This window comes from Hippopotamus amphibius, chromosome 5 (genome assembly GCF_030028045.1).
Source record: "Hippopotamus amphibius kiboko isolate mHipAmp2 chromosome 5, mHipAmp2.hap2, whole genome shotgun sequence".
Taxonomy (NCBI): Eukaryota; Metazoa; Chordata; class Mammalia; order Artiodactyla; family Hippopotamidae; genus Hippopotamus; species Hippopotamus amphibius.
This window is the reverse complement of record NC_080190.1, coordinates 65,369,974-65,391,146: the sequence shown is the minus strand read 5'-3', so window position 1 is coordinate 65,391,146 and position 21,173 is coordinate 65,369,974. Positions and strand designations below refer to the sequence as shown.

Genomic DNA, 21,173 nt, shown 5'->3' with positions numbered 1-21,173 from the left:
GGGTTGGGAGAAGTCGATGGTGACAGGCATGTTGCAGTGGTAGGCTTCCCTCCGAGGGCCTAGTGCAGAGCTCTGCTCAGTGATGCAGGGGAGGGGGAAGTGGGATGCTGGACCTGGACTGGGGTGGTGGGGATGGGATCCAGTTTTGCTTCCAGCCATCCCTGCAATGCTTGTTTTGAACAACAGGGGGCAGGACGACCTCAGGAAACGATACCCATTCTTTGGGATTTAGGCAGCCAGGTGAATTTACATCCTAAATTAGGTGAGACCTTTTAATACGCAGTGGACATTTACTGAGCCTCAGGCTTCAGGCTGGACTCTGAGGGCGCTCAGACAAACCCCACCCTTTGCAGCCTGTGTCCCAGGCCACATGGATTGCGGGGACAGCAAAGCAGCTGTGGTCAGTGCCGCCAGGTGGAGGCCAGAGAAGTAGGACCAGCTTCCTGAAGGAGGAGATTCTTGAGCTTAACCAAGGTGAGAAGTTGTCCTCTTGGCTGCCAGGGTTGGGGGACATGGCAGACGCTGGGGGACAGAGCACCATGCATGAGGCTGGCAGAGATGCCAGTGTCTGGCGGCTGACTGCAGCCCCGGGTCCTGGAGCGTCAGGTACAGGGGCGGGGGTGCTGGGACCTGTGAGGCATGGTGGGGCTGAGGGCGCTGCTCTCAGAGGGCCCTGGAGCTGTGCTAAGAAGCTCCATCCTGGGGCACCAGGGAGGATCAGACAGAATTTTCTTGGGGAAAAACAATTTTCATTATGAAAATTTTCAAATATATGCCAAAGTACGTCATACAATGAACCCCCATGTGCCCGCCAACAATGATCACATTCTCCCATTTTTTCATCTTCTCTCCCTCCAGATTAAAAAAAAACCCTTTTTATTATAGAAAATTTCAAACACACACAAAAGCGGGGAGCTAGGATAATGACCCGCACAGACCCACCACCCAGCTCAACAATGAACAGCTTGCCGAGCTCCTGTCTGCTCTAGCCCGACCCACTCCTCCCCACCCTCAGATTACTTTGAAGCAAATCACATATCATTTCATATATAACTATTTTGGGATATGTGTCTAAGAGTTAGGGATGCTTTAAGAACACATAATTGCACTATCATGGTCACATCTGGACAAAGTTAATAGCTACTCTTTGATTTCATCCCATATCCAGGACTGACATTTCTAAGCCCAGGAATGGCCAGGATCAGATGAGCATTTCAGGAAGGTCGCCCTGGCAGCACATGGAGGAGGAAGTAGAGGGGAAAGGGCTGGCGTCAGGTCATGAAGGTCTGGGAGAAAAGCTACGGTGACTTGACCTGGGGCCAAGGCAGAGCTGTGAAGGTAGGAGACAGACACTACACATCTTGCCTTATTCATTCTCACAAACTTCCTGGGAGGGAGGGTTTGTTGTCTCTGGGTTTACAGGTGAGGAGACCATGGCTTGAGAGGTTGAACTGCTCAGAGAGACGTAGCCACAAAGTTGGAAAGTTGAGATTCAAACTCAGGCCTGCATGTCCCCGAGGCCCTGGCTCCTGACTAGGGCCAGCATGGCCTCCCGAGCCCCGGGGCCACAGAATGGGGAGGACGGCCTGACAGGATGGCTTGGCCTCCACAGAACCTCCTGCTTCCTCCCTTACGGAGGGAGCTGTCTGCTCTCCTGATTCCTGGTTTGCTACCTGGGAGATCCCATGGGTGCCCAGTGGGGAGCAGAGATGGTGGTATGGGCAAGGGTCCCCTTTACTAATCTGTGCCAGCAACGCACCAAGGATTCCAACCAACTCACCCCTTCCCTTCCTTTCCTCTCCTGGTCCCCCACTCAGGGCCCGCCCATGCATGGCCGAGCCCTCCCTCCCACAGGCAAGGCAGGGACCAGCCAGTTCCCAAGTGGACGGGCCACCCTGTTCTCCATATGAATGGGGGGCACCACACGGCAGGTGCCTTTCAGAATCCAGCTTAGACGGGGCTGACATGCTAGTTCACCTTCCTCATCTTTCTAGATAATTAATCACTCTTCCTTCCAGCTCCTGCCCATTTAACAGTTCCACTAGTCCCAGCCCTCCTACGTCCTACCTGCCCTGCATCCCAGGGAAGCCCATATGTCATCATTAACCAGGGATTTTGGCTGCCAGCGTGGTCCAGAGCTGAGGCCTGTGAGGAGCCGGCCCTCCCCATCTGAGCCCCCCAAGGCCTGCGCACCCTGGGTGGGAGCTCTGGGGCCAATGGCTTGAAGGAAGATGAACACAGCCTAACTGGTACCTCTCTGTAGCCCGGTGGCCCTGGGGAGGCCAGGCAATCTATGTTTAGCGATGTCTGAATCAGACTCCTCTACACCCAAACCAGCCTGAGTTGTGAGGGCTGCTCCCCCAGGAGCCTCCGTCACAACTGCCCCAGGGCCACAAGGGATGTGAGGGCGCTCCCTTATTTGTTCAGTAGATGAAGAGATAGATGACCAGAGGTGAAGGACGTGCCCAAGGTCACTGCGTACTGGTGGTACAGTGGGCCAGGGCCCAGGTCTTCTGCCTTACTGCCTGGGTTCTTCCCTTTGCAGTGGGCTGCCCAGACATGGGAGGGGCTGGGCAGGCTGCCTCCCGTCTAAAGATCCTGGCAGGGCTCTGTGGGGCTGGACCCTGTGAGCAGACCTTGGGCTCTTAGAAACCTCTGCAACTTCAGAACCTGGGGAAACTTGGGGCTCACCTAGCCCAGCCCCTTCCTCCTATAGCAATTGTGGAATAGGGCACAGAGAGGGGAGCCGTCTGCCTTGTCACCAGGCCACTGAGGATCTCCCGCCCACCCCCAGTCTGGGCCACCCTGTTCCTCCTCGCTGTCCCCTTTCAGAAGCACCTGTAGGGCAAGGGAGGGAGAGGGCCACCCCGGCTGCCTCTGGCTCAGCCCGCTCCCCCTCTTCCTGCAGGAAAGACCAACAGGACAGCGTCTTCTTCCCTCCTCTAGGTATTGGACCCACCTCAGTGCTCTCTCCAGACCCTTCCAGCTCAGCTTTGGGGTGGATTTGGGCAGCTGCCCTCGTTAGAGGACTGAATGGGGAGTCCAGAGACCTGGATTCAAGTCCTCTCCCTGCCCATTGCTGTGTGATCTTGAGTACTCAAGGTCAGTCACTTCATTTCTCTGAGCCTTAGTGTCCTCACCTGCACAATGGTAATAATTCTACCAGCCCTGCCTTGATCAAGGGGGTCAAATCTGAAAGAAAGCACTAGACAAAAGTAAGGGGTGGGCCTGTTCTGAGCTGGCCAGAGAAAGGCCAAGAGAATCAGTGATTGTCCAGAACATGGTTCCTTCCTGGGCCTCAGAAAACTGTGAATACTGACTCCAGCACTATTGCTGATTTGCTGTGTGGCCCTGGGCAAGTGGCCTAACCTATCTGTGCCTTATAAAAACATGGAGATGGATATTTCTCCCTGCTGTGGTGTTGACCTCCCGGCAACAAGGGGAAGTTAAATGCAGAAGAGCTTTAAGATCCTTGGAAGAAAGGCCATCTATAAACGTAAGAGATTAACAGCATCCAATAATCACACTGTCTGCTAACAAAAGTAATGCCGCCCTAAAGTCAGGCAGGGAAACCAGCCCTGTCAGCAGGGAGGCAGCTCCTAGCTGGTCTTCCTCTCGGGCTCTGCGGGCTAATAACCCTCTGTGTTTGTTTACGTGGGGCTTTGCCTCTGCAAACCAACCACTAATTAGTTGCTCCACGGGCGTGCCCAGGAGGCAGGCAGGAAGGACAAGGGGTGATGAGAGCTGAAGCTCTGGGAAGGGGGGTCTAGCCCGGCCGCCCAGCCGGTTAGGGCAGGGCTGAGCTGGGAACAGAAAGATCTCCTGGTTCTCAGTGCCTACTTCTGCCGCTGGTGAAGTGAGCAGCTGGGCAGAGAGCTTGCCCTCCCTTGGCCTCAGTTTCCCCACCAGAGCTGCCAGGGCAGGAAGGTGCTGAGGCATCGCGGGGTGTGTGGCCAGATCACCTGCGGGCTCACCCACCGCCCTTTCCCCTCTGCCCGCCTTGATGTTGGGTGCCGGCACTCAGGACCCCTGCGGCTGTAATTCCAAACCTGGGGTCCCACCAAGCAGCCGCTCTATGGCCAAGTCCTCTTGGTGGAGCCCAGGAGCTGGTAGGCCTGTCGGGTGACTCTCTGAGCCTCAGTTTCCTTATCTGCAAACTGGGATTAAAATTCCCACCCTGCCAGCCGTGCATGCCCAGACCCTGGGCTCGGTGGAGTTATGATCCGGCAGCCCTCCCTCAGGGCTCAGCCCCTCCAACCTGGACCAAACGTGTGAAGGGGAGGCTCAGGTCTCTGCCTGGGGGGGAAATGCAGCCGCCTCTGTCTTCCCTGCTGCTGCTCTCATCCTCGCTGAGGCCTGCGGGGACTTTCCTCGGGTCTCCAGCTCCTTTACCACCTCTCTCTTTAGACGACCGCTCTCATTCTGTCTCCCTTTCACCACACAACCTATTTTTAACTTTCGGTGTTGGGGGAGGGGAGGAAGGGCGCAGGCGGTGGTTTTTTCCTCTCCTTTTTCTTTGTTTCATTTCTTCTCCGGCCCTCCTCCTGGGGTCTCCGCCTGTTCTGCCCTCCCTGCAGCCCTCCTGTCCTGTCCTCCCATCCTCCTTCCGCCTCCCGACTCTCTGTCCTCCATGCTGGCCCCTCCTGGGGTCCCCCTCCCCCCCATGGCTTCTCCTGGGTGGGAGCAGTTCTTGGGTGGGGCCCGTTCTTGCCACAGTCACACTTGACCTCTGGTGGCTAATCTAGTGGCCCCTTTGTGGCAGCAGCTGGCCCAGTGACTGCTCCCTCCTTCTGGAAACCTGGTCTTTTCTTGGTGTCCAAGACTTTGAACGCTTCTAGGTCTCCTCCCCGACTTCTAGACAAGCTTTGTGGGTGCCACTCCCTCTCTTCCATTAACTGCTGGTGGTGGCAGTGAAGCAGGCAGCTGTGGGGGTGCCTACCCAGCGCCCACCCACCTTTTTTGGCCACCAACACGCAGATTTCCCTCAGACCCCTCCCTACCCCCTACCTTGTCTTAGTCCCGATCCAGCTCTGGGCTTCAGAGATGCGTGTGTGACCAGGCCGGGCCAGTGGAGCCCATCCTGAGTATTTTCTGGACCAGGAAAGGGGGTCTTTCCTCTTGGCAGGGTGGTGGGATGTCAAGTAGAGCTGCAGGGTGCCTCAGCCACCGCAGGGAGAGGCTGCCTGAGGAAGAGGTCCACAGGGAGGAAAACAGAACCACGTGATGGAAGGAGAAGAGCGAGTCCCAAGCCCTCAGCTGAGCACCTGGACCCAACTGTTTCTGATATTTCCGTCACATGAGCCAATACATATATTCTTCCTGAAGCCAACTGGACTTTGTTTTTTGGCACTTGCCACTGCGAGTCCTAGCTGGCCTGCTCTCCTGGCTTCAGGTCCCCGTCCACTCCTGTCCCATTCATCCCCCTTTCCTAGGGTGCTTCCTTCCCTGTGGCTGAGAATGCCCACATCCCCAGCTCACACCACACTTCTGGCCTTCAGCCTGTAATCTTCAGCTGCCTTGATGCTTTGGATGTGAAGCCTTGCAGAGGCACTCAAAATGCAGCATGTCCCACATTGGACTCTTCCTGTGTCCATCTTCCAGGACTTTCTCACTTGGGGATTAATATTCCCTTCATTCATCCATCCACACATCCATCCATCCGCCCACCCTTCTTTCCTCCTTCCTTCCCTCCCTTCCTTCTATCCGCCATTCTTTCACCTATTCACCCACCCATTCACCCACCTCCTCCTCGTCATAGCTACAAAACGATAGTGATGATAGCCTACATTTACGGAGGGCTTACTTGGTGCCAGGTACTGTTCTAATCGATATACAGGTACTTATTCAATCCTCAAAATGAGCTTATGATGTGGTAGTATTATTTCATCATCTAGAAATGAGGAAACTGAGGCAGAGGGGTTAAGTGACTTATGGTGAGGAAGTGGAGAGCCAGGGCTCCTTGTTGCTCAGGAGAGTCCTGGGAGTTGTCCTGTGTTTCCCCCTCTTCCTGATCAGGTGGCCACCACATCCAGAACACACTTGAAGTGGTCGCTGGTTTTCAGGATGAGGTGTCCCTGAGGTGTGCTGAATGCCTCCAGCCACAGGGCGCTCACTCCCTGAGTCCGCTCTACCCTGGGATGGCTCCAGCCGTCTGAGCAGTTCTTGATGATGGGTAGGGGGTGTGTCATACACGTTCAGCCGTGTGAGGGCCTTTGTTCAGCGAAACACCTCTGCCCACTTGTCTCCCAACAGTCTGAAGCCCCCCACCCTACTCCCTCCTGGAGCCAGGGGAGCTGGGGGGCTCTCGGTGCCTGCTGCCACCCCCACTCCAGGTGGTTGCCTTCAGGTTGGGAGCCATCTGCAGATGCACCACAGGAAGCTACGGCTGGGGCAACTGAGGGCAACCAGAGACCCAGAGCCCACCTTGTGGTCCACAGTGGTGAGTCTCTGGGCATCTGGTGGACCCAGGGCTCCTCTGGGACCTGGCGGAGTACGTGGCTGAGGCAGGCTTGGGAGCCAGGGTCCTGCCCTGAGCTAGGCTGTCCCGCCCCAGCTGGAAACACTGCCTTTGGGCCAACACCACTGTCCCGTCCTGGGGAGGAGACCAGGGTGCTGGGGCTGCCCAGGAGGGGCCGAGGAGAAGGAGGAGGACCCCTTCCTCTGTGTGGGGTGGATCTGCCAACACCTGGAAGGACTCTGCCCCAAGAGGTCAGCGTGGTGGCCACAGAGGTGCACTAGTCAGGTGTCCCCTCAAGGGACACAGTTGGTGCACCACTCCCAGCAGCGGCACCTTCAGGACCTGTTGTGGCATCTCACCCAGCCTTCCTCTCCCAAGCTGGCTAATGGCTGGGCACATCGAGGGTACTGGACCCGGACCTCCTTCGCCCAATGCAGGACCCCTCCCATGGGTGGTCTTTGCTTTGGGCCCCTCTCATCCTGGCCAAGACAGTCCCCGGGCTGCGTTGATTCTGGGGCTAAGTTTCCTTGTATGTACAACAAGAAAATTAAAACCCACCTTGGATATTTAAGAATGACCCAGGAAAACGTATGGAAAGTACCCGGGGCATGGCTCAGCTTGGCTCTCCCTGTCTGAGCTGCCTCTCCCCTCCCCTCCCTACCTTAGGGTCTGGCTCAGGGCTGAGCACCCAGGAGATGTTTAAATCCAGGTGTTGAAATGTGGGGAAATAATGGGAGGGGGCTGCCCAGGCGGGGCTCTGCCGCGGAGACAGTGATAGTTATGTCAGCTCACAACTGCGCTGAGAAACACTGATTCAGCACTGGCTTATGAGTGCAAAGCTCTGCGGGGCTGGGAGGCTGGGGTGCAGCAGGGAAGAGAGAAGAGGGGTGGCGGTGGGGGAACAGGGAAAGAAGACACACAGACACGGAGGGATAGAGGCTGAGAGAGAGAGAAGAGATGAGAGATACAGAAAGAGACCCCGAGGGAGAAACTGGCAGAGAATCAAAGACAGAGAGATGGAGAGAAATTCAGAGAGTTTAGAGAAGCAGAGAGAGTCTGCACGCTCAGGAAATGGAGAGAGACAGAGACAGAGACAGAGAGAGAGAGACACACACAGACAGAGACCGAGAGAGAGATGCAGGCCAGGTCCCCTGTGCCCTGACTGAGTGACCCTCCAGGGGGCAAGTGGGAGACTTCTTTCTGAGTGAAGGCCTTTTGAGGCTGCTGTTTTCCTGGCCAAAGGCCATCTCTATTAATGACCCCAACAAGGGCTGGTGAGGGGCCTGCAGCCAAGGGCTGGGCTGTGACCTGACGGATGGGAGCTCTGGGGGCCCTGGAGCCTCTTGATAAGCGGGACTATCAGCCCGCGAGGGGCCACCCCTGCCGCAGCCCGTGTCCTCTGGCCCTTCAGGGAGCACCCCGAGTGCTGAAGCCCTGGTGGCAGGGCTGAGATGGCGCACAGAAGGGGCATCTGTGACCGTCCACAGGCCACCAGGTCCTGGGCGAAGGGAGGGGGAGGAGGAGGAGGAGGTAGGTGAGTGAGCAAATGTCTGAGTCTCTCTGGGATGGAAACGTCCCCCTCATCATTCCACCACCTCAGCTTAGATGCCTCCAGGGTTAGGCAGCTCCCCACAAACAACCCCATCAAGAAAGCCTGCTCTGATGCCGAGGCTGATGCGAGGCTGATGCTCTGATGCTAGGCTGATGCTTTCCCTCTGGTCTTGGCCGTGCGGGGGTGTGTGTGTGCGCGCGTGTAAACATGCGTGTGCTGGGGTAAGCTGTGAGCTAGCACATGAGGTCACAGGGTTGCCTGTGGGGAGAGAATTCTAGGAACTTTTCTCCACACCCCAAAGGGAAGCAGGAATGTGGCTCTTTGGATCATTTATTTGATCTCAAGCCCTTACTGCCCCAGAGAAAGTCTTCTGACAGATTCGTTTATACTGAGATACTAGGAAATACTTTGTAACTTCCTCTAAAGTGGGCAGTTTTTAACCCAAAGGGACACTTTACTTATGGTGGAATGACAGGCAGTGGGGAGCTGGTGGGGAGTGATTTAGATGGGAGGGTACGCCCTCTGACTCCCATTTCCCACTGGAAGCTCTTCCTATTTATCTTAATTGGAGGTTCTTGGCAGGTGGGGGCCATTTCTTCTGTTTCTTTAGTACCCCCTTCTGGGTCAGTGAGCCCCTCCACTCTCACCCAGGGGGCTCCCTGTGAGTGGCAGGGATGCAACAGTAAGAACAGTACCCATGAACCACATCACCAAGCAAGACTCCAACCAGTATGAGTCCTGGCTGTGGGTGGCTCGCTGTGTGATCTTGAGCAAGTCATTGCCCTCTCTGGGCCTCTACTGCCCACCTGGGTAAGGCGGGGTTTTTGAAGGCCCCTCCAGCTGTGGTGATCCAAGATTCTTGGTCTTTGACCCTCCTCGGGTTGCCAGTCAGCACCTGGGCTAGGCTCTGAGTGCAGCAGGACAAGGTGGAAGGAATCCAGATGACCCAGTGGCCCTAGGCCAGCCAGGCAACCAGCCAGACTCCTCCTTTCGGAAATAACGGGAGAGCTCTTAGAGCTGGAGGCCCGTAGACTCTCTTGTTTGACTTCCTTGGTGACAGATAGAGAAGCAAGGCCTGCGTACAGGTGTGGCTTGCCCAAGTCCCTCCACACGCTAGCCTTGGGTCAGAACTAGAAATAGGCCTCCTGCCACTCTGTACAGTTGGTTGGGTCTTAAGGGTAAATCTTGGTGGGCTCCCTGATAGAGGTGAAAGCTAAGAGAGGCTCCGAAGGAAAGTGTGAGTGGAGAGCTGTTTTCCAGAGAGAGGCTCCAAGGGAAGGGAAAGGGGTCGGGTCGTGTTCCTGTCCTTGGCCCGTGCACCCCCTACCTCCTGGGTTCTGGAAGCCTGGGCAATGGCTGGTGTCTGAGCTGGCTATTCTGCACTTGGTCCCCGGTGTGTGGTGATGGACGCCGCCTCTCCCTGTGCTGTGGGCTGTTCTGGACCAGCGACTGGACTGGGCAGGACATGACTGTAAGTCACCCGAGGGGCCAGGCTGGTGGACGTGCTTTATGCATCTCAGGCATCTCCCCTGCAACTCAGAATGGGCAGTAACATGTCACTTTAACCAGGTTGCAAATTTCCTTGTCACCCAGGAGGTTGACAGGCATGGCCAGGGCCCTCTTGCTCATCCCAGGCCCCTGCAGGGAGTGGGTACAGAAAGCAATGGCACTGTGGGTCCAGCTAACCAGACCTGGGAGAGAGGTGGGACTGGCCTGACTTGGGGCACCCCACCCACCTCCCACTCTCCCTCACTCTGCTCCCCGGGCGTCTCTCCCCTTTGCTGGCTGATCCCACAGTCCTTGAATATGCGGTGTGGATTTTCCCCTCCAGATCTCCACTCACACTGCTCCTGCCACCTGGAGCACCTCTCCTTTCCTTTCAACGACCCAGATTCTTCTTTCAAGACCTAGGTGAAGACCTCCGCCTTCAGGAAGCCTCCCGTGGCCAGCCCAGCCATAACCCTGAGACCTCTGGGGAGGAGATCCCCATTTGCTTGCTAACTCCAGGGGCCAGGCTGGGGGCTGTCTGGAGCAAGATGACAGAAGGACTGGGGAGGCTGCATCCAGGCTCAGCTGGAAAGAGGTATGTGATTGATTAGTGATGTTTGCCAGGGTCAGGGAAGAGAAGACTGTAGTCCCTCATGTTTGCTTTCCCTGCGGAGGCATCTGGGCCATGTGGCCATTTATCTTAACATCTGTGTACCTGTCGATGCTAAACGTCTCTCATTTCTTTACCTTCTGTCTGCCCAGGGGAGACAGAAGCTCCTGATGGCAGGCACTCTGCCCATGCTTTCTCTGTAAACCTCATAGTGCGAGGCACACATGAAGACTCAATAAACCCCAGAGAGGTGGAGGGGCCGTGAGTAAAATGCTGCCACTTTCCCCGGAGTTGGAAAATAAGTCATAGGGCGTCAGAGTCATTTACAGAGGAGAGACCTGGGGGCCCAAAGTCTCTCCTCTTGGGGAAGCATTTTCTTAAGATCCCTGCGGGGGTGAGTTCTGGGAAGGTCTTTGCTGGGCACTAGAGGTTGCTATATTGCTGAGGGGTGTTTCTCAGACAGGTGGGGCAGGTCCCGGCATCCAGCTGGGCATCGGGGTCCCTAGGCTGCCTTCCTGGCCCCTGTAGACGCTCCTCTTTTTCTCATCTGAGGCTCTGAGAGCATTCATTCGTGCAACATCCTCCCACTTGTGGGAGCCACACCTGTCCTTATCCCCATGTTACTGATGGGAAAATGGAGGGAGCACCGGGTTCACGGCTGGACCCCAGAGCCCAGCCCACTCAGCAGGTTGGTGGTGGCTGGAGTGGCTCTGCTTCCAAATATAGGTGGTCTCAGCTCAGGCCCGTTCCCAGGCTGGTCACAGAGGCAAGTCTCCTCTCATGGACCCCGATGCAGAGAGTGTGAGTTAGAAAGTCGCCCACAGCCAATCACTTCTGAGTCCGCCGTGATCCAGATGGAGGAACTGAGGCCCAGGAAAGGCCAGGGTGCCAACTCCAAGCCACACAGCCTCCCCCAGTAGACGGGCTTCCTGATAACCAGGTCCTGCAAGGAGTGCAGAGCAGAGGGTGAGCTGAGCTGTGTGTCTGGGCCCTTGCGGGGGTCCTACTCGGCCAAGACCCCAAGGCACTGAAGGGAGGGGCCCACAGGACTGCCCCCCGGCAGCCTGCCCTGGCTGGCGTGGTACTCGTATGTGCCTTGCTTTTCTACCAGGTCAGATACTTGGACATCCTACCCACCCTGGGAGGGCAGGCAGCACAAGCCCCAGGCCTGGGGAGGCCAAGCAGCATGCAGGCCAGGCTACAGGCCTGCGGCTCAGAAGGGACGCCTGGGGCACTCGGTCTCTGGGCCTCGCTGCCTCATCCCTAAAAAGAAGCTGGGTCAGGGCATCTCTGAAGCCTGGTCCAGCTTTAGGTTCTCACTATGGTACAAATGACTGATGGTAGAACCTTTCCTGAAGCCATGTTGGCAGGAAGCAGGAAGGAGAGACGGAAGGCAGGTACAGGATGCGAGGGTTTCTGAGATATGGGTCATGATGTGGTCCAGAGGGCAGGTCTGGGGGCTGGACACTCCCCCTGCTTCTGAGCCCCTCCCAGGCTGGCCTTCCTCTCTCCCTCCTTTCCCTCCTCTGTCTCCCTTCTCACCTCCACCGTTCTCCTGCTGCAGTTGTTAATTCAGTCCTCCTCTCGGCATGGAGAGCCGTAAAGAGCTGGCCTTTAGCCAGATTTGCATTGGTGGTTTATTGATTTAATTAAACAGGGGCTGTGAGCAGTGCCTCCCTCCGTGGTGTCAGCCGGGCAGGGGCTGGGCCGGGCACCCGCGGGGCAACTGATGGGCACTAAAGACCCAGGGAGGCTGCTGACATCAGGGCAGGCTGATTCAGGAACCTGTGCTTCCTGTGACCTTTGTCCCTTTCGACAGAAGTGACATTGCAAGTGGCAGTGACAGCTTAATCAAGCCTGGGGCCTCTGCCAGGGAGAGGGGGCCTCAGTGGACAGCGGGCAGGGGGAGGCCCGGCCTTACCAGCCGGCTCCCACCTCAGCAGCACCTCCTCCTGCAGATGCCCTGCCCAGCGCCCCAGGAAGGCTGTCCTTTTGTCCTCTAAACGGAGCCGTAGTTCTGGAGGCCTGTGATGTGCTCCCTGTGCCCACTCTTGCCTGGCATCCCCAGATGCCATCGTGGAGCAGGCATTTGCTGTGTCTGCAGAAGAGGCAGGAGTGACTTTAAGTGACCTCCACACCCCCACCCCTTCCCCAACCAGGGAGCACTGGCCAGGGGGACCGTGTGGCCTGCCTCCCAGCTGTCCTCTCCGGGACTCCATCTTTCGGATGCAAGGTTGGAGTCAGCATCATCTGAGGTCACTCCTAACGCCTCGGTTGTCCTTCCTCTTGTTCCCCGGGGAGCTGTTCTTATGCCACAGAGTGCTAGGCACTGGGCTGCAGGATTCTCACACTTCTAGTGAGGGCTTCAGCCAGTCCTCACTCCAGCTCTGGAGAGTGGGCAGCCTCATCTCCACATGAGACATGAGCAACTCAAGAGAGCTTGAGTGGCCTGCTTCAGGCCGCACAGCTCTTAGGCGGCGGAGCTTGGTTTGAGCCCAGCCAGTTTTAGCAGGGGTGACAATGACGTCGATGGATTTCCCCTGGCATCCTCCTCACCCTACTGCCACATCAGCCCCTCCAGTTAGTCACAAGACACCTCCCTCCTCGCCAGAGCTGAAGAAAAAGTCTGCCTCAGGAGAGTGGGAAGGACCCCGAGGGACAGAGATGCTGCAGGCAGCTTTTGGTTCCATCCTTTGGAGAGGAAGATGGAGACCCTGGACTGGTGGTGCCGAGTTGGCCACATTTCCCACAAGGAGCCAGGAGGCTGGGCGAGGGGGGTGTGTGTGCTGCAGAGTGGCATCTTTGCAGGAGTGGGGCTGAATGCAGGGGACATGCCCTGGGGCTCGGAGCCTGACGGACATGGCAGGGTCTTTGAGGCCCATTGCCCAGATGAGAACACTGAGGCCCAAGGTCACACCGTCTGGGTGGGGGCCTCCCTGGGGGAGTCCAGCCTGGCCCTCTGCTGACCTTCCCCCCATTTATAGCCCTAGCCACCTGGAGCAAGGTGGGCGCTGAGCAGGTGCAGGAAGGCAGGCGGGCCCCCGCCCCACAAGCCTGTGTCAGCAACGTCTGTCTCGTAAGTTCACAGCTGCTGGCGAACATCTGCTCCGTCTCCTGCCCTGGCACTGTGTGCCACCCCGCCCGCTCTGCCTCCCTCTGTAGCTTTCTCAGTTTCTCTGTGTCTCTGCTTCTTTCTCTCTCCCCTCTCACTCATTCTCTGAGTCTCTCAGAATTGGTCATCTCTGCCCTGTCCACTGGGCAATGGCATACTCTCCAGGACCCGGGCGGAGGTGTAGAGTCTAGTGTGACAGGCTGGGCTTGGGGACTGCAGGGCTGGGGGCTTTGCCATTCCCTGGCTGACCACCATGAGCTTCCATCTCCTCATCTGTAAAATGGGGATAACAGTTCTCACCTCAGAGGGCCATTGTGGGTGTGAGGGTTGAGGACAGTGCCCGGCACCTTCCAAGGCTCCCTCTGCTCCATGTCTGGGTTTAAAGTTACTGCCATGTTCATCTAACCTGCCCATTCCCCAACCTGGACGTGCCCAGGACTCCTGGGCAGTGCTGAGAAGCCCCATTCTCCCAGCTCACTTCTGCCCAGTTGGCTCTACCATGCTGTATCCCTGCCAAGCTGTCCCTGAAAAGCTATCCTCTACCTCTGGTGTGTCATGATAGTTAACAGTAGTGTGGGGTAACAGGCTGGGTTCCGGGAGCCACCACTCAGCTCTCCCAGCCTCAGTGCACATCTGTAACATAGGAAGAATAAGGCATCCTTCATAGGCTTGATGAGACAGCTCCTATAAAGCCCTCAGCACAGGGTCTTCCATGGACATCAAAGGGCTCAACACATGGGGCTGGCTATTCTTGTTGAACTCTGCCCAGGGTGGGGAGCTCACCTTCCCCTGAGACTGTGCAGAGCATTGGTACGGGATAGCTGGGGTGCCCGTTCCAGATGATGCCTTGGCATGTTGAAATGCTTCAGTGCTCTAAGGAGTCCTTGCCTCTGCCTACTTGTCCTCTTTCTCTTTCCAGAAGCCTCCCCCACCTGCCCACACCACTGACTTCTTCCTCTAGCCTCTTGCAGCATGACTGGCTAGGCCCGCACCTGGCACCTGTTTCCTGCTGGTTCGCTCATTCTCTCTCACCTGGGGTGCTGCAAAAGCCTCCCAAGTGGTCGTCCTGGGTCTCCCCCTGCCCTCTCCACTCCGTTCTCCATCTTCATCTGGAAGGATTAAAAAAGAGCATTTTATTGATGTATTTCTTAGTATAAAGTGCTCAGATCTTAAATGGGTAGCTTGGTGGATTTCTGCATGTGCATACACCGTGTAAATGTCCCATTAATTGAGATATGGAAAAATTCCAACAGCCCAGCAGGTTCCCCTGTGCCCCTTTGCTGGTCAATAATCTCCCCGGAGGTAACCAGTATTCAGACTTTAATCCCCAAAGTTAATTTCATCTACTCTTGAGCTTTGTTTAAGTGGGAGCACGTAGCACATACTCATTCTGTTTGCCTTTCATTCAGCATCGTCTATGAGATCCAGGCACACAGTTGCCTGTATGGGGAATTTGTTCTTTTTCATTGCTGTGTAGTATTTCATTGAAAGAATGTGCCATCAATTATTTATCTGCTCTGCACTAGATGGACATTGGAGCTGTTTTCAGCTTTTGACTGTGATGCCATTTTTGTACGCATCCTTGGCAGTCATTGGCTTTCATTTCTCTTGGGTAAATACTTATGTGTGGAAGTTAGATCATCACACAGGCATGTGTTTAGTTTCAGTAAATACTGCCAAACAGTTTCCCAAGTGGTTGAACCAATTAACACTCCCACCAGCAACGTATGAGCCTTCTGGTAGTTCCACATTCTCGTCAACCCTGGGAGTTATCATTCCTTTTTAATTTTAGGCATTTTGGTGGGAGAATAATGGTATCCCATTATGACTTTAATTTGCATTTCGCTAATGATTGATGAGGTTGAAAACTTTTCACATGCTTATTGGATAGCCAGAGATTATCTTTGGTACACCGCCTAAGTCTTTTGCCAGTGTTCTTATTGGGTTGTCTGTTTTTTTCTTGATCTGGAGATATTTTTCCTTGTTCCTTTTAAAATATATTCTGGATTTGATTACTCTATAGGGTATATGCACAGGAAACGTGCTTTTCTATCTTTGTCACCCACTCAGAACCCCTCACTTTGCCACCACTGAGCCTTTGAATGTGGGGTGCCCTCTACCAGGTGGAATCTCCCCCTCTTCTTCATCTCACTGGGGCTCGCTTTCCAAGACCTGAATCAAACTCCACCTCCTCTAGGAAGTTGGCCCATCCTGCCCCCTGCTCCGTACTTAACATTCCCTGTGTTTTATACGCATCAGAGCACGTAGCCCATTGGATGCAATAAATGTATGCTGAGGGGCACCTGGCTTCTGTGTGCACCTCTGGGGCAGGATGGTGTCTTCTTTGTCACAGCTGCCCTGTACCGCACATGATGCTGGTTCTCAATCAACTCTTGGTATGTTTTCAAAGGTAGGATGGAGGCATAGCCCAGTTTGCCTGCAATGGTCCCATGCTATCGACACGGCATGGTTATGACAGCCCCTCCTGGAGGCCCCGAGGGGAGGAGAACAGGAGGGTACACCAAGGGACTGATGGGGAAGAGAACATTTGTTTCAGGGACAGACCTGGGTCTAGTGCTGGCCTGCTCCCAATATACTGTGTGCTCTCAGATAAATGTCTTATCTTCTATGCCTCAGCTTCCTCTTCTGTGAAATGGGGAGAATAAATCTTTCATCACCTGTGTTTCACCGGGTGGTTATAAGGGTAGATGAGATGCCAGATGAGTGTGTGACAGGAGCACAATGCAGACGCACAGAGAAGCCACTTCTGCCCTCAGGGAGCCACTGCCTGGGAGGGGAGGCGTCAGTACCCCTGCCCCGCTGCAGTCAGTATGAGAAGGGAGAGGCCCTGGGAGAGGGGCACTGAGCATGTTCAGAAGAAGCAGAGGCATATCCTGGTGGGGGCAACCTGGCTGGATATTAACATCAGTTAGATCCAGGTAGAGGCTAAATGTCCTTTTCTGAATGTTCAAAACATTTCATAATTTTAAAAAAATTAAATTAAAATATAAAAGCATAGGTTGGGCTCTTCCAGTCCTCTGGGTGCTGGTGAGGGGCCCCCTCCTGTTGCTCCTTGGAGCATCACCTATTGAAGGGGCCGGGCGCTGGGCGGGGCTGCTGCCTGCACAACACGTAGGACTCAGCTCTGACAGAGGAGGACTCACGCCCCATGTGATTAGTCTGCACACTCCTTCGGATGTTGGCTGGCTGAGGACAGGTGTGTTCAGGGTTGAGGGAGAGTGACTCAGTGCCCGGGGCACTGCCTGCCAAGGGCCAGGTGCCAGGCCTGGGGAGGGGGTGGAGGTGGGAATTGGCAGAGGTGAGACCAAGACCCAGAGAGCAGACAGAGCTTGGTTCATGTCATGTGGGAAATTCTGGGGCCAGATCTCCCCACTGACTCTACTTTCCACCTGCCCCACGCTTGCCAGGGGCCAGGAGGCATTTTTCTGGATTCTGCTAGGGTTTCAGAAGCCTGATGCTCCCTAGTAAACCCCCACACTTGGGACGACCTCTGTGTCTTAGCTCTGGGGGTCCCTGCACGGAGAGCCTTGAGGTCATGGGGAGTCCCCAGGAGAGCCTGGGAGGGTGAGCGGACAGCTGTGGTGCTGGCGCTGGCTCGCCTGGATGGTGGAGACAATTATCAGCATCTCTTCCCAGCTCCACAGTCAGTGCCTAGAGGTTGGTGGCCTGAAATTGGTGGAAGTATTGACACCATGGAAATCAGCAAACGCTACAAGGCAGAGCGCTTCCGCGGATGCTGAGTTGCACATTTACCAGCATGCCACTGCCTGGGCCCTGTCCCCCTCCAACCACACAGCTCCACTTTATCTGTTCTATGTACTGGGTTCTGGGTGAGATTTCATTTGAAGGAAGGTTTAAAAATTTTTTGAAAATCATAATTTTGGACAATTCTATTTGTTTTAATCTGTCCTGGGTGTGCCAAGAAAACCTACATGTTATGGATGAACCTGGGCTAACTTGTATGTCCTGAACCGACTGATTCTGGGCTGTCCTCGGCTAGCGGGTGTTTCAAGCCAGACCAAGTACTCTGGGCTACCATGTGTCTCTGGGCTAACCTGGGCTAAAGTGTGTGTTCTGGGTTAATGGGTGAGTCTGGGCTAAACTGTGAGCAAGTTCTAGGCTAGTCTGGGCTGACATGTGTGTTTAGAGATAATCTATAGGTTCTGGGCTACCCTGGGGACTTGTTCCAGACTAATCTGCAGGACCCAGAGAAGCCCCTGTTCATCTCCTGGAGACAGGACAAGGATCAGAGCTCTGGTCCCAGTGCTCTCTTATTTTTCAGTGGCGGGGATGAGGCCCTCAGTTTTCTGATAAATGAGAACAACCAGAGGTTAGCAATGGACTTGGAGCTCTGTCGGGAGCAAGCACTCGGAGGCCCAGGGTCAGCCTCCTCCTGGGCTTGTGGGTGAGGAGGAGGCACAACCAGCAACTGTGTGGGGCAGGCAGGACTGGGCTGGGCGGGCGAGGGACAATGGGGTCATTGTGGGGGGTCTGGGGAGGAGGCCAGGCAGGAGGAGGGCTCCCTGCCCTGCCTGACTCTTCCTGCAGAAGGAAGGTGGAGACTTGACTCCATCCCCAGCCTCACCAGGAACTCCTCCTTCAAGGAGGTCTGGCATTTGCGCACAGCTCTGTGTCTGTCAGTGTCACTCCTGGCCACCCATAGTTTTGGGGGATGTTGGGTCATCTACCCAGTTGACAGATGAGGCAACTGAGGCTCTGAGAGGCAAAGAGCCAGGACAGAATCCCAGGGGCCCCTAGCTCTGATGCCAGTGCTTCCTAGACCCTGTGGCACTTCTCAGAATCCCCGTCCATATGACCTTCCTCTGCCCTTGGTCCAACTTCCTCTGCCTCCCCAGGGGCACCGAGGCAAGAGCTACTGTATCCCCTCCCTTGGTAACTTCCCTTCTGCCCCAGACTGAGGGCCTGCTTTCTTGGGGCTCTGCTGGGCCTGCTGGGAGAGAATTCCCTCCAGCACGTGTGCCCTACGGGTGTAGCCACATCGTGCTGGACAGATACAGCGACAGCAGCATTGTTGCCCGTGATACCACCGAGAAGGCCAGTGCCGACCGCAAAGTGCTACCCACAGCCCAAGTTAGGGACACCCCTTAGCCATCTTCCCCACCAGGCACATCTGTCCTTCCCACCTCCGTCCAATCAAAGCCACTCTTTCCGTCCGACCTTTAATACCTAGTTCTTGAGCCCCTCCTGAGGGTGGGTGCTGTGCATACCAGGCAGATGCTGCCCCTGTCCTCCTACAACTTTCAATTCCTGACCCATTCCAGCTTTGCTTCTGCCACTTCCTACACGTGCAGACTCTCTCCCTGTCCCCTCCCCTAGGAAGCCTTCCCTCACGTGGTCCCCTTGAAAACTGCCCCCTCACTTACTGGGTGCCCTTTTGGCAACCCCAGATCACTTCCCAGGATGGGTGGGCCTGGAAATACTCCGGTCCGTGTGAGAGATGGGTCCGCTCCTGGCTGAGGTCCTTCAATCCATCCCCTGCCCCTGGGAAGGCCAGCACTGCTATCAAGGCCACAGCAAAGGCCCTTCTCTCATGTTGCCTGGGCTGGCCGGGGCTGGCACGGGGGTCTCTACACCCACCAGTTGTTCGGGACAGGGTAGCACCTGGGAACTGTGGAGAGGCAGGCCCTCTGAGCCTTGCATTTATGGGTGGGATTTTTGCACCAAAACCACTAGCTGACCTAGTGTTTCTGTTTCTGGTGTCTCATTCACCCCTCGTTGCCCCATTTGGCCAGAATTAGGGCTGGGTAGGCAATCCTGTATGGAGGAGTCCAGGGTCCCGAAGGATGGGCCTACCCATCCCCACCCCCAGCCCCCCAGAAGAGGGGCTCCTGGTGGCCCTCAGGATAAAACCCTCACTGCCTTCAGAGACCTGCAAGGTCAACAGGGCCTCATCCCTGCCTGACCCTCCAGTCTCAGCTCACAGCAGGCACCCACACCTCCAGGCTCGCCCCCCGTCCTCAGGCTGCCTCCCAGTGCTCCCCTCTCCCCAAGTCTTTCCCTTCACCTCTCCCTGCCCTCTCTGCCTCCAGAAAAACAGCCTCATCTTTGAGGAGGAGGAGGCATAATGACCTCTGAGTCCGCGGAGATGGGGGGAAGGAGAAAGGACGGCTGGGAGGAGGCAGAGCACAGGAGGGTTTGGAGAGGCAGAGGGATAGTCCAGGAAGTGAAGTTTGGGCTGTGTTGTAGAGGGCTCTGAATGTCTGCACAGAGAGGGGTTGCTTCACTCCACTGGCAATAGGGAGCCACTGAAGGTTGACGAGCAGGAGATGGACATGACAGGGCAGGCACTGGGGGGCCACTTAGTGTCTGTGAATAGGAGAGGGGGGACCTGGAGGTGGGGACTAGGTTATGTCCACACTGGGGTCTGAACATGGATTTAGGTTTTGGGATGACCTTGGGCTTCAGTTTCCTTTCCTGTCAGGTGGGTGATCATCCTAACCTTGTATAAGGAGGCCGTTGTATGTGGGCGTTCACCTGTCTCATCGTTTCTGGGCACCATGGCCTGCAATTCTGAGACTGCCCACTAGGTGGCAGCCAGCCCACAGGAGCCCCACCTGCAGCCCCAAGACTAGGCCAGGAGGAATTTCCCTCTGAGGGGACCAGGCTCAGCGCCACCTTATCCCGGCCTGCTGTTTCTTCGTGGAATCTTCTCTCCTTACCCACCCACCAGCTCCAGTCCAGGCAGAGGCTTCAGAGGACTTGGGGCCCCGAGGGGAGGCCTTGAATGAGAAACTCACTGTCTACACTGCCCACGTGGGGGCCTCTCTCTGGGACAGCTCTGTGCCAGGCGTGGGGAGTAGGGGACAACTTGTGGGCAGTTGCCAGATGTAGCAAATAAATACAACATTTGGGACATAATTATGCTGAAAATTATTCATCATTAACCTGAAATTCAAATTTGTCTGGCAACCCTGACCCTGTGGCACTGGCCATCATGGGGGACAAGACGAGTCGCTGAGTACTGAGTCATCTGCACTGAGCACGGGGCACTGGCTGGGGCTGTCAGGGCTGAGCGCTGTCAGAGAGGGAGCTGGCCCAAGGTAGGCTGACCCAGCCTCAGCTCACAGACACCTCCCCTTGATGCCTCTCCATCTATCTGTCTATCTGTCCATCCATCCATCCATCCATCTATCCATCCATCCATCCACCCAGCCACCTGTCTGATTCACTCCTTGAGGACTGGCTAGGCTCTGGGGACACAGAGATCACCAGCCACTGTCCTCACAGTCTCATGGGCTCTGTTTCTGTCTTTCTAGTTCCAGCCCACCCGGCGTTTCTCTGGAGTCTTTGTAGAGCCTGGTGGTAGAGCCAGTTGGAATCCATGACTCCTGCCTGCTCTGAGGGCTGTACCCACCTTTCTGGCTGGACACATACACTCCACTTGCCCCTCACTGGACTGGGGTGTTCAGAGGGCTGCAGTGGCTCAGAGTGTCGGCAATTGCACATTTACCAGGTAGTCGTGCGCATGAGTGGGACCAGAAAGAGCAGGGAAGGGAAGGCAGAACAAGGGCTGAGGGTGGCCTTCTCTCTGGGTAGGTCCAGGGGAGGGGCTTTCCATGTGGAGACACTACCCATATCTCCTCACCTCCCCAGGGAACAAGGGTCTCAGGACAGAGAAGGCCAGCTCAGGGATGCCTCCTGCAGACCAGCTGGCCTCATCTCTTGCTCCCATGATACTAGACATGGAAACTGAGCCCCAGAGAGGGGCAGTGAGTGACCCAAGGCCACACAGTGTCCTGCTCCCTGTCTGAGCGTATTGCCCTGCATCCTCCAGGCTCTGATCTGCTCTAGCTCTTGGGCTCCGTAAGGCACCTTCTGTTCCCTGGGGTCCCCAACAGGCCCTAGACTGGGCCATCTGCAGTGACACAGCCTGGGGCCTGAGGACCTGGCCTCACCCGCCCTCTTCACCAGG

General features: G+C 55.9%; 1 long non-coding RNA gene across 2 annotated transcripts in view; it reads left to right on the top strand.

The window, feature by feature from the left end:
• The first annotated feature begins 369 nt into the window (after positions 1-369).
• The window catches only part of LOC130853014 (uncharacterized), an 87,125-nt gene continuing 66,321 nt past the window's right edge, over positions 370-21,173 (top strand). For both annotated transcript variants that reach the window (XR_009053636.1, XR_009053637.1), the window contains exons 1-4: positions 370-474; positions 1,169-1,338; positions 2,947-3,102; positions 9,841-10,092. This is a non-coding gene — a long non-coding RNA (uncharacterized LOC130853014). The remainder of the gene's footprint in view (positions 475-1,168; positions 1,339-2,946; positions 3,103-9,840; positions 10,093-21,173) is intronic.